The sequence below is a fragment of the Triticum dicoccoides genome, chromosome 7B (assembly GCF_002162155.2).
Source record: "Triticum dicoccoides isolate Atlit2015 ecotype Zavitan chromosome 7B, WEW_v2.0, whole genome shotgun sequence".
In the NCBI taxonomy this organism is placed as follows: Eukaryota; Viridiplantae; Streptophyta; class Magnoliopsida; order Poales; family Poaceae; genus Triticum; species Triticum dicoccoides.
In genome coordinates, this window is record NC_041393.1 from 341,963,484 (window position 1) to 341,979,024 (window position 15,541).

Genomic DNA, 15,541 nt, shown 5'->3' on the forward strand with positions numbered 1-15,541 from the left:
CGTGTAGTCCTTCCAGAGTGGAGTATTACCACGGTAAAGAGACATGCATGGACAAAGGGCACTGAGTAAACCAAGCTCCACAAGATTTTTGTTGCAAACTTGGCAACATGCTGGAGATAAAACCAGAGAGGGTAAATGGTAAAATTGATGTCTAGCAGGCTTAGGGTAACAAGGACTACGGTCCTAGGAGTTTTGAGTTCATTAGGACAATTATTTAGCATACTTGCTTAAGAACTGCTAAAATATGTCCAGAAATCAAATGATGATGAAGCACTCACTAGGGGTATTAGATTGAGCTATAACTTGGCAAATCTTCATGATTTGGTCATAAGTAGATGATGTAAAAATATCACACCAAATGGAGTTGCCAAATTGGTACTTGCTTCACAAGCATCACTTTTGACCAGAAACTTGGGAAAATCCTAGTAAACTATTGGCTAAATGAAATTAGCCAAACTCTTGGGTAGGTGGGTTATATGGATAGGAGATGGCTTGGAATTATTTTCAGCCATAATGGAGCAAGATAATATATACCTGCTTCACAAACTGAAAATTTGGACAGAATACAAGAATTGCTCCTGTGCTCACATGGCTCAATGAAATGATCTGAATTTGATTGAAGGGTAATGATTTGGGATACTTGAGAGTATGGCAAAGTTTCATCCCATTTGGAAACTCTATGAAGGTACTTCCTTCACAAAGTGACAATCTGGTCAGAAACTTTGAAATATTGCACAGGGAGCTAGGTTGATTGGATTGAGCTCATCTTTGGTATCCATGGGTGGTTTATCAATATTAATCACCCTGCCAAATTGCAGCTCAAATGGAATTAGTAATAAAGCACTTCCTTTGCAAAATTTCACAGAAGGCAGAAACTTGCATTGGATCATGTGCCCAATTTTTTATCTGAGGAGCATGAGATAAAGATGGAACTAGTGATTATATAGCAATTACAAGCTCCATAATTTATGTGAGAATTTTCCCAGCTATAAAAATAGTAGTTCCTTTAGAAAATGGCAGAAATGCAATATTGGTATTAAATAGGAAAAGGCAATTTTCTTTATTTAATTATGGCCAATATGATTGCCAGAGCTTGGATTAGGCATAATTATCAACTCCACCAATTCACATGAATTTAAGAGATGGCTAGCTATGCCTTTGGATTTTATTCCTCAGAAAGGCAAGAAAAGGAATGAATCACAATTCAAAAATATTGCGTGGGACTTGGCAATATTTTTGCATACCCAAGGTTGAAAAGGATAGGAGGATCTCTGGGAACAGATGGGATGATCAACAGATCAAGGAAAATGATAGCTCCTTTGTAATCACAAAGGGCATATTCAAATCCCCAAAAAATTGGAATTAGGGTTTGAGAGGGTTTAAGATGATGCAACTGAGGTCTTTCCCACTGAAAAAGACATGAGCAAGTTTTGAAAGGTTGGAAATGGCAAGATTTCTTAGGGTCATCAGCAAAACTCAGGAGAAAGATTTGAAAAATTAGTGCCGGGAAGGAATAACAGCACAAAAATTGATAACCCAATTTTGGGGCTATTACAATAATAAAGTTGTCATTTATTTCCTCATATCATAATAACGTTTATTATTCATGCTAGAATTTTATTAACCGGAAACATAATACATGTGTGAATACATAGATAAACATAGTGTCACTAGTATGCCTCTACTTGACAAGCTCATTGATCAAGGATGGTTGAGTTTCCTAACCATAGATATGAGTTATCATTTGATCAATGGGATCACATCATTAGAAGAATGATGTGATTGACTTGACCCATTCCATTAGCTTAGCACTTGATCGTTTAGTATGTTGCTATTGCTTTCTTCATGACTTATACATGTTCCTATAACTATGAGATTATGTAACTCCCGCTTACCGGAGGAACACTTTGTGTGCTACCAAACGTCACAACGTAACTGGGTGATTATAAAGGTGCTCTACAGGTGTCTCCGAAGGTACTTGTTGAGTTGACATATTTCGAGATTAGGATTTGTCACTCCGATTGTCAGAGAGGTATCTCTGGGCCCTCTCGGTAATGCACATCACTATAAGCCTTCCAAGCAATGTAGCTAACGAGTTAGTTGCGGGATGATGCATTACGTAACGAGTAAAGAGACTTCCCGGTAAGGAGATTGAACTAGGTATTGAGATACCGACGATCTAATCTCGGGCAAGTAACATAACAATGACAAAGGGAACAACGTATGTTGTTATGCGGTTTGACTGATAAAGATCTTCATAGAATATGTGGGAGCCAATATGAGCATCCAGGTTCCGCTATTGGTTATTGACCGGAGACGTGTCTCGGTCATGTCTACATAGTTCTCGAACCCGTAGGGTTCGCACGCTTAAAGTTTGGTGACGATCGGTATTATGAGTTTTTGTGTTTTGATGTACCGAAGGTAGTTCGGAGTCCCGGATATGATCACGGACATGAAGAGGAGTCTCGAAATGGTCGAGACATGAAGATCGATATATTGGATGACTATGTTCGGACACCGGAATAGTTTCGAAAGGTTTCAGACATATATCGGAGTACTGGGGGATTAGCGGAACCCCCCGGGGGGGTTATTGGGCCTCATGGTCCCTAGTGGAGAAGAGGAGGGGCAGCTCGGGCAGGCCGCGCACCCCTCCCCCTCTAGTCCGAATAGGAAAAGGAGGGGGGCGGCGTCCCCCCTTTTCCTTCCTCTCTCTCTCCCTTCCTTCCCCTCTCCTACTCCAACAAGGAAAGGAGGAGTCCTACTCCCGGTGGGAGTAGGACTCCCTCCTTGGTGCGCCCTCCTCCTGGACGGCCGCCTCCCCCCCTTGCTCCTTTATATACGGGGGCAGGGGGCACCTCTAGACACAACAATTTATCATTGATCTCTTAGCCGTGTGCGGTGCCCCCCCTCCACCATATTCCACCTCGGTAATATCGTAGCGGTGCTTAGGCGAAGCCCTGCGTCGGTAACATCATTGACACCGTCATCACACCGTCGTGCTGACAAAACTCTCCCGCAAAGCTCTACTGGATCGGAGTTCGTGGGACGTCATCGAGCTGAACGTGTGCTGAACTCGGAGGTGTCGTACGTTCGGTGCTTGATCGGTCGGTTCGTAAATACGTATACTACGTCAACCGTGTTGTGCTAACGCTTCCGCTTTCGGTCTACGAGGGTACGTGGACAACACTCTCCCCTCTCGTTGCTATGCATCACCATGATCTTGCATATGCGTAGGAATTTTTTTGAAATTACTACGTTCCGCAACAGTGGCATCCGAGCTAGGTTTTATGTGTAGATGTTATATCCACGAGTAGAACACAAGTGAGTTGTGGGCGATACAAGTCATACTGCTTACTAGTATGTCATTCTTTGGTTCGGCGGTATTGTTGGATGAAGCGTCCCAGACCGACATTACGCGTACGCTTACACGAGACTGGTTCTACCGACGTGCTGTGCACATAGGTGGCTGGCGGGTATCAGTTTCTCCAACTTTAGTTGAACCGAGTGTGGCTACGCCCGGTCCTTGAGATGGTTAAAACCGCACTAACTGGACGAACTATCGTTGTGGTTTTGATGCGTAGGTAAGAACGGTTCTTGCTCAGCTTGTAGCAGCTACGTAAAACTTGCAACAACAAAGTAGAGGACGTCTAACTTGTTTTTGCAGGGCATGTTGTGATGTGATATGGTCAAGACATGATGCTAAATTTTATTATATGAGATGATCATGTTTTGTAACAAAGTTATCGGCAACTGGCAGGAGCCATATGGTTGTCGCTTTATTGTATGCAATGCAATCGCCCTGTAATTGCTTTACTTTATCACTAAGTGGTAGCGATAGTCGTAGAAGCAATAGTTGGCGAGACGACAATGATGCTACGATGGAGATCAAGGTGTCGCGCCGGTGATGATGGTGATCATGACGGTGCTTCGGAGATGGAGATCACAAGCACAAGATGATGATGGCCATATCATATCACTTATATTGATTGCATGTGATGTTTATCCTTTATGCATCTTATTTTGCTTTGATTGACGGTAGCATTATAAGATGATCTCTCACTAAATTTCAAGGTAAAAGTGTTCTCCCTGAGTATGCACCGTTGCCAAAGTTCGTCGTGCCGAGATACCATGTGATGATCGGGTGTGATAAGCTCTACGTTCATCTACAACGGGTGCAAGCCAGTTTTGCACACGCAGAATACTCGGTTAAACGTGACGAGCCTAGCATATGAAGATATGGCCTCGGAACACTGAGACCGAAAGGTCGAGCGTGAATCATATAGTAGATATGATCAACATAGTGATGTTCACCGTTGAAAACTACTCAATTTCATGTGATGATCGGTTATGGTTTAGTTGATTTGGATCACATGATCAATTAGATGATTACAGAGATGTCTATCTAAGTGGGAGTTCTTGAGTAATATGATTAATTGAACTTGAATTTATCATGAACTTAGTACCTGATAGTATTTTGCTTGTCTATGTTGTTGTAGATAGATGGCCCGTGTTGTTGTTCCGTTGAATTTTAATGCGTTCCTTGAGAAAGCAAAGTTGAAAGATGATGGTAGCAATTACACGGACTGGGTCCGTAAATTGAGGATTATCCTCATTGCTGCACAGAAGAATTACGTCCTGGAAGCACCGCTAGGTGCCAGGCCTGCTGGAGATGCAAGTGACGACGTTAAGAACGTCTGGCAGAGCAAAGCTGATGACTACTCGATAGTTCAGTGTGCCATGCTTTACGGCTTAGAACCGGGACTTCAACGACGTTTTGAACGTCATGGAGCATATGAGATGGTCCAGGAGTTGAAGTTAATATTTCAAGCAAATGCTCGGATTGAGAAATATGAAGTCTCCAATATGTTCCATAGCTGCAAGATGGAGGATAATAGTTCTGTCAGTGAACATATACTCAAAATGTCTGGGTATAACAATCACTTGATTTAATTGGGAGTTAATCTTCCGGATGATAGTGTCATTGACAGAATTCTTCAATCACTGCCACCAAGCTACAAGAGCTTTGTGATGAACTATAACATGCAAGGGATGAACAAGACAATTCCCGAGCTCTTCGCATTGCTAAAGGCTACAGAGGTAGAAATTAAAAAGGAGCATCAAGTGTTGATGGTCAACAAGACCACCAGTTTCAAGAAAAAGGGTAAAGGGAAGAAGAAGGGGAACTTCAAGAAGAACGGCAAACAAGTTTCTACTCAAGAGAAGAAACCCAAGTCTGGACCTAAACCTGAGACTGAGTACTTGTACTGCAAGCAGACTGGTCACTGGAAGTGGAACTGCCCAAAGTATTTGGCGGATAAGAAGGATGGCAAGGTGAACAAAGGTATATGTGATATACATGTTATTGATGTGTACCTTACCAGAGCTCGCAGTAGCACCTGGGTATTTGATACTGGTTTTGTTGCTAATATTTGCAACTCGAAACAGGGACTACGGATTAAGCGAAGACTAGCTAAGGACGAGGTGACGATGCGCGTGGGAAATGGTTCCAAAGTCGATGTGATCGCCGTCGGCACACTACCTCTACATCTACCTTCGGGATTAGTTTTAGACCTAAATAATTGTTATTTGGTGCCAGCATTGAGCATGAACATTTTATCTGGATCTTGTTTGATGCGAGACGGTTATTCATTTAAATTTGAGAATAATGGTTGTTCTATTTATATGATTAATATCTTTTATGGTCATGCACCCTTGAAGAGTGGTCTAATTTTGTTGAATCTCGATAGTAGTGATACATATATTCATAATGTTGAAGACAAAAGATGCAGAGTTGATAATGATAGTGCAACTTATTTGTGGCATTACCGTTTGGGTCATATTGGTGTAAAGCGGATGAAGAAACTCCATGCTGATGGACTTTTGGAATCACTTGATTATGAATCACTTGGTACTTGCGAACCATGCCTCATGGGCAAGATGACTAAAACGCCGTTCTCCGGAACTATGGAGCGAGCAACAGATTTGTTGGAAATCATACATGCTGATGTATGTTGTCCGATGAATATTGAGGCTCGCGGCGGGTATCATTATTTTCTCACCTTCCCAGATGATTTGAACAGATATGGATATATCTACTTAATGAAACATAAGTCTGAAACATTTGAAAAGTTCAAAGAATTTCAGAGTGAAGTGGAAAATCATCGTAACAAGAAAATAAAATTTCTATGATCTGATCGTGGAGGAGAATATTTGAGTTACGAGTTTGGTCTACATTTGAAACAATGCGGAATAGTTTCGCAACTCACGCCACCCGAAACACCACAACATAATGGTGTGTTCGAACGTCGTAATCGTACTTTACTAGATATGGTGCGATCTATGATGTCTCTTACTGATTTACCGCTATCGTTTTGGGGTTATGCTTTAGAGACGGCTGCATTCACGTTAAATAGGGCACCATCAAAATCCGTTGAGACGACGCCTTATGAACTATAGTTTGGCAAGAAACTAAAGTTGTCGTTTCTTAAAGTTTGGGGCTGCGATGCTGTGAAAAAGCTTCAACCTGATAAGCTCGAACCCAAATCGGACAAATGTGTCTTCATAGGATACCCAAAGGAAACTGTTGGGTACACCTTCTATCAAAGATCCGAAGGCAAGACATTCGTTGCCGAGAATGGATCCTTTCTAGAGAACGAGTTTCTCTCGAAAGAAGTGAGTGGGAGGAAAGTATAAGTTCATGAGGTAATTGTACCTGCTCCCTTATTGGAATGTAGTTCATCACAGAAATCGGTTCCTGTGACACCTACACCAATTAGTGAGGAAGCTAATGATATTGATCAAGAAACTTCAGATCAAGTTACTACCGAACCTCGTAGTTCAACCAGAGTAAGATCCGCACAAGAGTGGTATGGTAATCCTATTTTGGAGGTCATGTTACTTGACCATGGCAAACCTACGAACTATGAGGAAGCGATGATGATCCCAGATTCCGCAAAATGGCTTGAGGCCATGAAATCTGAGATGGGATCCATGTATGAGAACAAAGTGCGGACTTTGGTTGACTTGCCCGATGATCGGGAAGCCATCGAGAATAAATGGATCTTCAAAAAGAAGACTGACGCTGATGGTAATGTTACTGTCTACAAAGCTCGACTTGCTGCGAAAGGTTTTCGACAAGTTCAAGGGGTTGACTACGATGAGACTTTCTCACCCGTAGCGATGCTTAAGTATGTCTGAATCATGTTAGCAATTGCCGCATTTTATGATTATGAAATTTGACAAATGGATGTCAAAAATGCATTCCTGTATGGATTTCTGGAAGAAGAGTTGTATATGGTGCAACCAAAAGATTTTAGCGATCCAAAAGGTGCTAACAAAGTGTGCAAGCTCCAGCGATCCATTTATGGACTGGTGCAAGCCTCTCGGAGTTGGAATAAACGCTTTGATAGTGTGATCAAAGCATATGGTTTTATACAGACTTTTGGAGAAGCTTGTAATTACAAGAAAGTGAGTGGGAGCTCTGTAGCATTTCTAATATTATATATGGACGACATATTGTTGATTGGAAATGATATAGAATTTCTGGATAGCATAAAAGGATACTTGAATAAAAGTTTTTCAATGAAAGACCTCGGTGAAGTTGCTTATATATTGGGCATCAAGATCTATAGAGATAGATCAAGACGCTTAATTGGACTTTCACAAAGTACATACCTTGATAAAGTTTTGAAATAGTTCAAAATGGATCAAGCAAAGAAAGGGTTCTTGCCTATAATACAAGGTGTGAAGTTGAGTCAGACACAATGCCCGACCACTTCAGAAGATAGAGAGAAAATGAAAGATGTTCCCTATGCTTTAGCCATAGGCTCTATCATGTATGCAATGTTGTGTACCAGACCTGATGTGTGTCTTGCTATTAGTTTAGCAGGGAGGTACCAAAGTAATCCAGGAGTGGATCACTGGACAGTGGTAAAGAACATCCTGAAATACCTGAAAGGACTAAGGATATGTTTCTCCTTTATGGAGGTGACAAAGAGCTAGTTGTAAATGGTTACGTCGATGCAAGCTTTGACACTGATCCGAACGATTTTAAATCACAAACTGGATACGTGTTTATATTGAACGGTGGAGCTGTCAGTTGGTGCAGTTCTAAACAAAGCGTCGTGGCGGGATCTACATGTGAAGCGGAGTACGTAGCTGCTTCGGAAGCAGCAAATGAAGGAGTCTGGATGAAGGAGTTCATATCCGATCTAGGTGTCATACCTTGTGCATCGGTCCAATGAAAATCTTGTGTGACAATACTGGTGCAATTGCCTTGGCAATGGAATCCAGATTTCACAAGAGAACCAAGCACATCAAGAGACGCTTCAATTCCATCCGGGACCAACTCCAGGTGGGAGATATAGAGATTTGCAAGATACATGCGGATCTAAATGTTGCAGACCCATTGACTAAACCTCTTCCACGAGCAAAACATGATCAGCACCAAGGCTCCATGGGTGTTACAATAATTACTGTGTAATCTAGATTATTGACTCTAGTGCAAGTGGGAGACTGAAGGAAATATGCCCTAGAGGCAATAATAAAGTTATTATTTATTTCCTCATATCATGATAAATGTTTATTATTCATGCTAGAATTGTATTAACAGGAAACATAATACATGTGTGAATACATAGACAAACATAGTGTCACTAGTATGCCTCTACTTGACTAGCTCATTGATCAAAGATGGTTGAGTTTCCTAACCATAGATATGATTTATCGTTTGATCAATGGGATCACATCATTAGAAGAATGGTGTGATTGACTTGACCCATTCCGTTAGCTTAGCACTTGATCATTTAGTATGTTGCTATTGCTTTCTTCATGACTTATGCATGTTCCTATGACTATGAGAATATGTAACTCCCGCTTACCGGAGGAACACTTTGTGTGCTACCAAACATAACAACGTAACTGGGTGATTATAAAGGTGCTCTACAGGTGTCTCCGAAGGTACTTGTTGAGTTGACGTATTTTTATATTAGGATTTGTCACTCCGATTGTCGGAGAGGTATCTCTGGGCCCTCTCAGTAATGCACATCACTATAAGCCTTGCAAGGAATGTAGCTAATGAGTTAGTTGCAGGATGATGCATTACGTAACAAGTAAAGAGACTTGCCGGTAACGAGATTGAACTATGTATATGTCGGATATTGGGTTCCGGCAGACCCTTGAGGTTCGAACACTGGGGTGCGCACGAAGATCTCTCCCCTATCTATCCACGTCCGATCCTCTCGTTAGATCTATGCTGGAAACGATGAACAACACGAGGGACACAAGATTTATACTGGTTTGGGCCACCATAGTGGTGTAACACCCTACTCCAGTGTGTGGTGTGGTGGATTGCCTCAGGGGCTGATGATGAATAGTACAGGGGGAGAACGGCCTCGCGAAAGGTGTTCTTGAGCTGGTGCGATGAACTGCTTGGGTGAGTTCAGTCGCCTCACTCTCTCTCTCTAGTCTACTCAAAATCTCGACCCCCCCTACTCTATGGTGGCTAGCTCTATTTATAGAGGCCCTATGCCTCTTCCCAAATATTGAGCAGGAAGGGCGCCAACAACGGCCATTTCGATGGGGAACATCTAGTACAAGTTATCCTGAACAAAGTTGGTCTTCGGCTGCCAAAAGCACTAGTGATGACGTCGTCTTGGGCTCCGCGGTTGTCACATCCCTAGCTTCTGCTATGCACTTGGACTAGTTTGGTTGTTGCATCATGTCTAAATTTTATTTAAAATTGAAATGGGGATGTTCAAACCCTAGCATTAAATCAACTCAACTAGGATGGATTAAAATCTTTTTCAATAAACCCAAAATGTCCCTAAGAAAAGTTCATGATTTCTGGTTAAGGTGGAAACCTCTGCCAAAAAAATGATGAATATATTCTTAGATCATTTTTGGATTTTTGAATTAAATCATATTGTATTTGACTTTGGGCATTTAAATACCATAAATAATTTAAGTGCTCAAATAGTTCTGAAAAATAAATGTGGGTCACTGGAATAATCCAGAGAGAGTCCACAAATTATTTCAGGAGTTTACAAAATGGGTTAGTATCTTTACTAATTCAAAAACAGAGGAAAAGAAATAGAAAACAGAAACAAATAAAGATAGAGAGAGAAGGACTTACCTGCACCCACCTGCGGCCTGCTACTGTAGCCTGCTAGCAGCCCAGCTGGTGGCCCAGCCCACCAGTGCCCCCTTGTCATCTTCCTCCTCTACCAGGAGGACAACCAGGTGCGTGGCGAGCGTCGACGCTGCTCTGGCCACCTCCTGCTTCCCCGGCCCCTTCTAGCGACGCCACGGAGACGCCCTGAAGCCTCTGTCCCCTCTCCCTCACTCGCTGCTCTCTCTCCCCTCCCCTGGTTCTCTCTCCCTCTCTGGTTCTCTCCTCGCAGCCGCCCGAGAACACCGTCATCGCGCCGACGAGCACCACCGCGGCCATCATGCACCCCTCACCCTTCCGCCAAGCCTAGAAGCTCCGCCGAAACCTCCCCCTCCTCCCAATCGAGCTACGAGATGCCAGGAGGCCCTGCTTCATCGCCATCGCGGTCATCTTCAACCTCGGGCACCCGAGCCCCTCGCCATCGATTCGCGCCGTCAAGGACGTCCCCGAGCCCACTGACCTACTGCGCCGCCTCCCTATGAGCTCCTGACTCATCTCCCCTAGCCCCGCCATATTTTTCTACCTCTAACCGCGCCAACCGCCGGAGCCGTGAGCTCCTCGCCGCTGGAACATGCTCAGGACCTCCCAAGAAACCCAACGCCACCACCCAAGCCTCTCTCCATGCACCCTAGCCTCGTTCCACTCGAGCCCGTGACTCCGGCCGCCGCCAAGCTTCCCGCCGACGGTGTTACCGGCCACCCCGCGACCAACGGCCTACGCGGTCGGATGCGGCGCACCTTCAGCTACCCGTAGACGCAAACCGCGCGCAAAACGAAGCCCCGTAGCGTTCTTCTGAAACGCTCCGCCGTCGTTTTGGTCGTCGCCGGCCGAACTCCGGCGAGGTCGATGTGGCCTGTCATCAGCCACTAAAACGCCGTTCTCCGGAACTATGGAGCGAGCAACAGATTTGTTGGAAATCATACATGCTGATGTATGTTGTCCGATGAATATTGAGGCTCGCGGCGGGTATCATTATTTTCTCACCTTCCCAGATGATTTGAACAGATATGGATATATCTACTTAATGAAACATAAGTCTGAAACATTTGAAAAGTTCAAAGAATTTCAGAGTGAAGTGGAAAATCGTCGTAACAAGAAAATAAAATTTCTATGATCTGATCGTGGAGGAGAATATTTGAGTTACGAGTTTGGTCTACATTTGAAACAATGTGGAATAGTTTCGCAACTCACGCCACCCGAAACACCACAACATAATGGTGTGTTCGAACGTCGTAATCGTACTTTACTAGATATGGTGCGATCTATGATGTCTCTTACTGATTTACCGCTATCGTTTTGGGGTTATGCTTTAGAGACGGCTGCATTCACGTTAAATAGGGCACCATCAAAATCCGTTGAGACGACGCCTTATGAACTATAGTTTGGCAAGAAACTAAAGTTGTCGTTTCTTAAAGTTTGGGGCTGCGATGCTGTGAAAAAGCTTCAACCTGATAAGATCGAACCCAAATCGGACAAATGTGTCTTCATAGGATACCCAAAGGAAACTGTTGGGTACACCTTCTATCAAAGATCCGAAGGCAAGACATTTGTTGCCGAGAATGGATCCTTTCTAGAGAACGAGTTTCTCTCGAAAGAAGTGAGTGGGAGGAAAGTATAAGTTCATGAGGTAATTATACCTGCTCCCTTATTGGAATGTAGTTCATCACAGAAATCGGTTCCTGTGACACCTACACCAATTAGTGAGGAAGCTAATGATATTGATCAAGAAACTTCAGATCAAGTTACTACCGAACCTCGTAGTTCAATCAGAGTAAGATCCGCACAAGAGTGGTATGGTAATCCTATTTTGGAGGTCATGTTACTTGACCATGGCAAACCTACGAACTATGAGGAAGCGATGATGATCCCAGATTCCGCAAAATGGCTTGAGGCCATGAAATCTGAGATGGGATCCATGTATGAGAACAAAGTGCGGACTTTGGTTGACTTGCCCGATGATCGGGAAGCCATCGAGAATAAATGGATCTTCAAAAAGAAGACTGACGCTGATGGTAATGTTACTGTCTACAAAGCTCGACTTGCTGCGAAAGGTTTTCGACAAGTTCAAGGGGTTGACTACGATGAGACTTTCTCACCCGTAGCGATGCTTAAGTATGTCTGAATCATGTTAGCAATTGCCGCATTTTATGATTATGAAATTTGACAAATGGATGTCAAAAATGCATTCCTGTATGGATTTCTGGAAGAAGAGTTGTATATGGTGCAACCAAAAGATTTTATCGATCCAAAAGGTGCTAACAAAGTGTGCAAGCTCCAGCGATCCATTTATGGACTGGTGCAAGCCTCTCGGAGTTGGAATAAACGCTTTGATAGTGTGATCAAAGCATATGGTTTTATACAGACTTTTGGAGAAGCTTGTAATTACAAGAAAGTGAGTGGGAGCTCTGTAGCATTTCTAATATTATATATGGACGACATATTGTTGATTGGAAATGATATAGAATTTCTGGATAGCATAAAAGGATACTTGAATAAAAGTTTTTCAATGAAAGACCTCGGTGAAGTTGCTTATATATTGGGCATCAAGATCTATAGAGATAGATCAAGACGCTTAATTGGACTTTCACAAAGTACATACCTTGATAAAGTTTTGAAATAGTTCAAAATGGATCAAGCAAAGAAAGGGTTCTTGCCTATAATACAAGGTGTGAAGTTGAGTCAGACACAATGCCCGACCACTTCAGAAGATAGAGAGAAAATGAAAGATGTTCCCTATGCTTTAGCCATAGGCTCTATCATGTATGCAATGTTGTGTACCAGACCTGATGTGTGTCTTGCTATTAGTTTAGCAGGGAGGTACCAAAGTAATCCAGGAGTGGATCACTGGACAGTGGTAAAGAACATCCTGAAATACCTGAAAGGACTAAGGATATGTTTCTCCTTTATGGAGGTGACAAAGAGCTAGTTGTAAATGGTTACGTCGATGCAAGCTTTGACACTGATCCGAACGATTCTAAATCACAAACTGGATACGTGTTTATATTGAACGGTGGAGCTGTCAGTTGGTGCAGTTCTAAACAAAGCGTCGTGGCGGGATCTACATGTGAAGCGGAGTACGTAGCTGCTTCGGAAGCAGCAAATGAAGGAGTCTGGATGAAGGAGTTCATATCCGATCTAGGTGTCATACCTTGTGCATCGGTCCAATGAAAATCTTGTGTGACAATACTGGTGCAATTGCCTTGGCAATGGAATCCAGATTTCACAAGAGAACCAAGCACATCAAGAGACGCTTCAATTCCATCCGGGACCAACTCCAGGTGGGAGATATAGAGATTTGCAAGATACATGCGGATCTAAATGTTGCAGACCCATTGACTAAACCTCTTCCACGAGCAAAACATGATCAGCACCAAGGCTCCATGGGTGTTACAATAATTACTGTGTAATCTAGATTATTGACTCTAGTGCAAGTGGGAGACTGAAGGAAATATGCCCTAGAGGCAATAATAAAGTTATTATTTATTTCCTCATATCATGATAAATGTTTATTATTCATGCTAGAATTGTATTAACAGGAAACATAATACATGTGTGAATACATAGACAAACATAGTGTCACTAGTATGCCTCTACTTGACTAGCTCATTGATCAAAGATGGTTGAGTTTCCTAACCATAGATATGATTTATCGTTTGATCAATGGGATCACATCATTAGAAGAATGGTGTGATTGACTTGACCCATTCCGTTAGCTTAGCACTTGATCATTTAGTATGTTGCTATTGCTTTCTTCATGACTTATGCATGTTCCTATGACTATGAGAATATGTAACTCCCGCTTACCGGAGGAACACTTTGTGTGCTACCAAACATAACAACGTAACTGGGTGATTATAAAGGTGCTCTACAGGTGTCTCCGAAGGTACTTGTTGAGTTGACGTATTTTTATATTAGGATTTGTCACTCCGATTGTCGGAGAGGTATCTCTGGGCCCTCTCAGTAATGCACATCACTATAAGCCTTGCAAGGAATGTAGCTAATGAGTTAGTTGCAGGATGATGCATTACGTAACAAGTAAAGAGACTTGCCGGTAACGAGATTGAACTATGTATATGTCGGATATTGGGTTCCGGCAGACCCTTGAGGTTCGAACACTGGGGTGCGCACGAAGATCTCTCCCCTATCTATCCACGTCCGATCCTCTCGTTAGATCTATGCTGGAAACGATGAACAACACGAGGGACACAAGATTTATACTGGTTTGGGCCACCATAGTGGTGTAACACCCTACTCCAGTGTGTGGTGTGGTGGATTGCCTCAGGGGCTGATGATGAATAGTACAGGGGGAGAACGGCCTCGCGAAAGGTGTTCTTGAGCTGGTGCGATGAACTGCTTGGGTGAGTTCAGTCGCCTCACTCTCTCTCTCTAGTCTACTCAAAATCTCGACCCCCCCTACTCTATGGTGGCTAGCTCTATTTATAGAGGCCCTATGCCTCTTCCCAAATATTGAGCAGGAAGGGCGCCAACAACGGCCATTTCGATGGGGAACATCTAGTACAAGTTATCCTGAACAAAGTTGGTCTTCGGCTGCCAAAAGCACTAGTGATGACGTCGTCTTGGGCTCCGCGGTTGTCACATCCCTAGCTTCTGCTATGCACTTGGACTAGTTTGGTTGTTGCATCATGTCTAAATTTTATTTAAAATTGAAATGGGGATGTTCAAACCCTAGCATTAAATCAACTCAACTAGGATGGATTAAAATCTTTTTCAATAAACCCAAAATGTCCCTAAGAAAAGTTCATGATTTCTGGTTAAGGTGGAAACCTCTGCCAAAAAAATGATGAATATATTCTTAGATCATTTTTGGATTTTTGAATTAAATCATATTGTATTTGACTTTGGGCATTTAAATACCATAAATAATTTAAGTGCTCAAATAGTTCTGAAAAATAAATGTGGGTCACTGGAATAATCCAGAGAGAGTCCACAAATTATTTCAGGAGTTTACAAAATGGGTTAGTATCTTTACTAATTCAAAAACAGAGGAAAAGAAATAGAAAACAGAAACAAATAAAGATAGAGAGAGAAGGACTTACCTGCACCCACCTGCGGCCTGCTACTGTAGCCTGCTAGCAGCCCAGCTGGTGGCCCAGCCCACCAGTGCCCCCTTGTCATCTTCCTCCTCTACCAGGAGGACAACCAGGTGCGTGGCGAGCGTCGACGCTGCTCTGGCCACCTCCTGCTTCCCCGGCCCCTTCTAGCGACGCCACGGAGACGCCCTGAAGCCTCTGTCCCCTCTCCCTCACTCGCTGCTCTCTCTCCCCTCCCCTGGTTCTCTCTCCCTCTCTGGTTCTCTCCTCGCAGCCGCCCGAGAACACCGTCATCGCGCCGACGAGCACCACCGCGGCCATC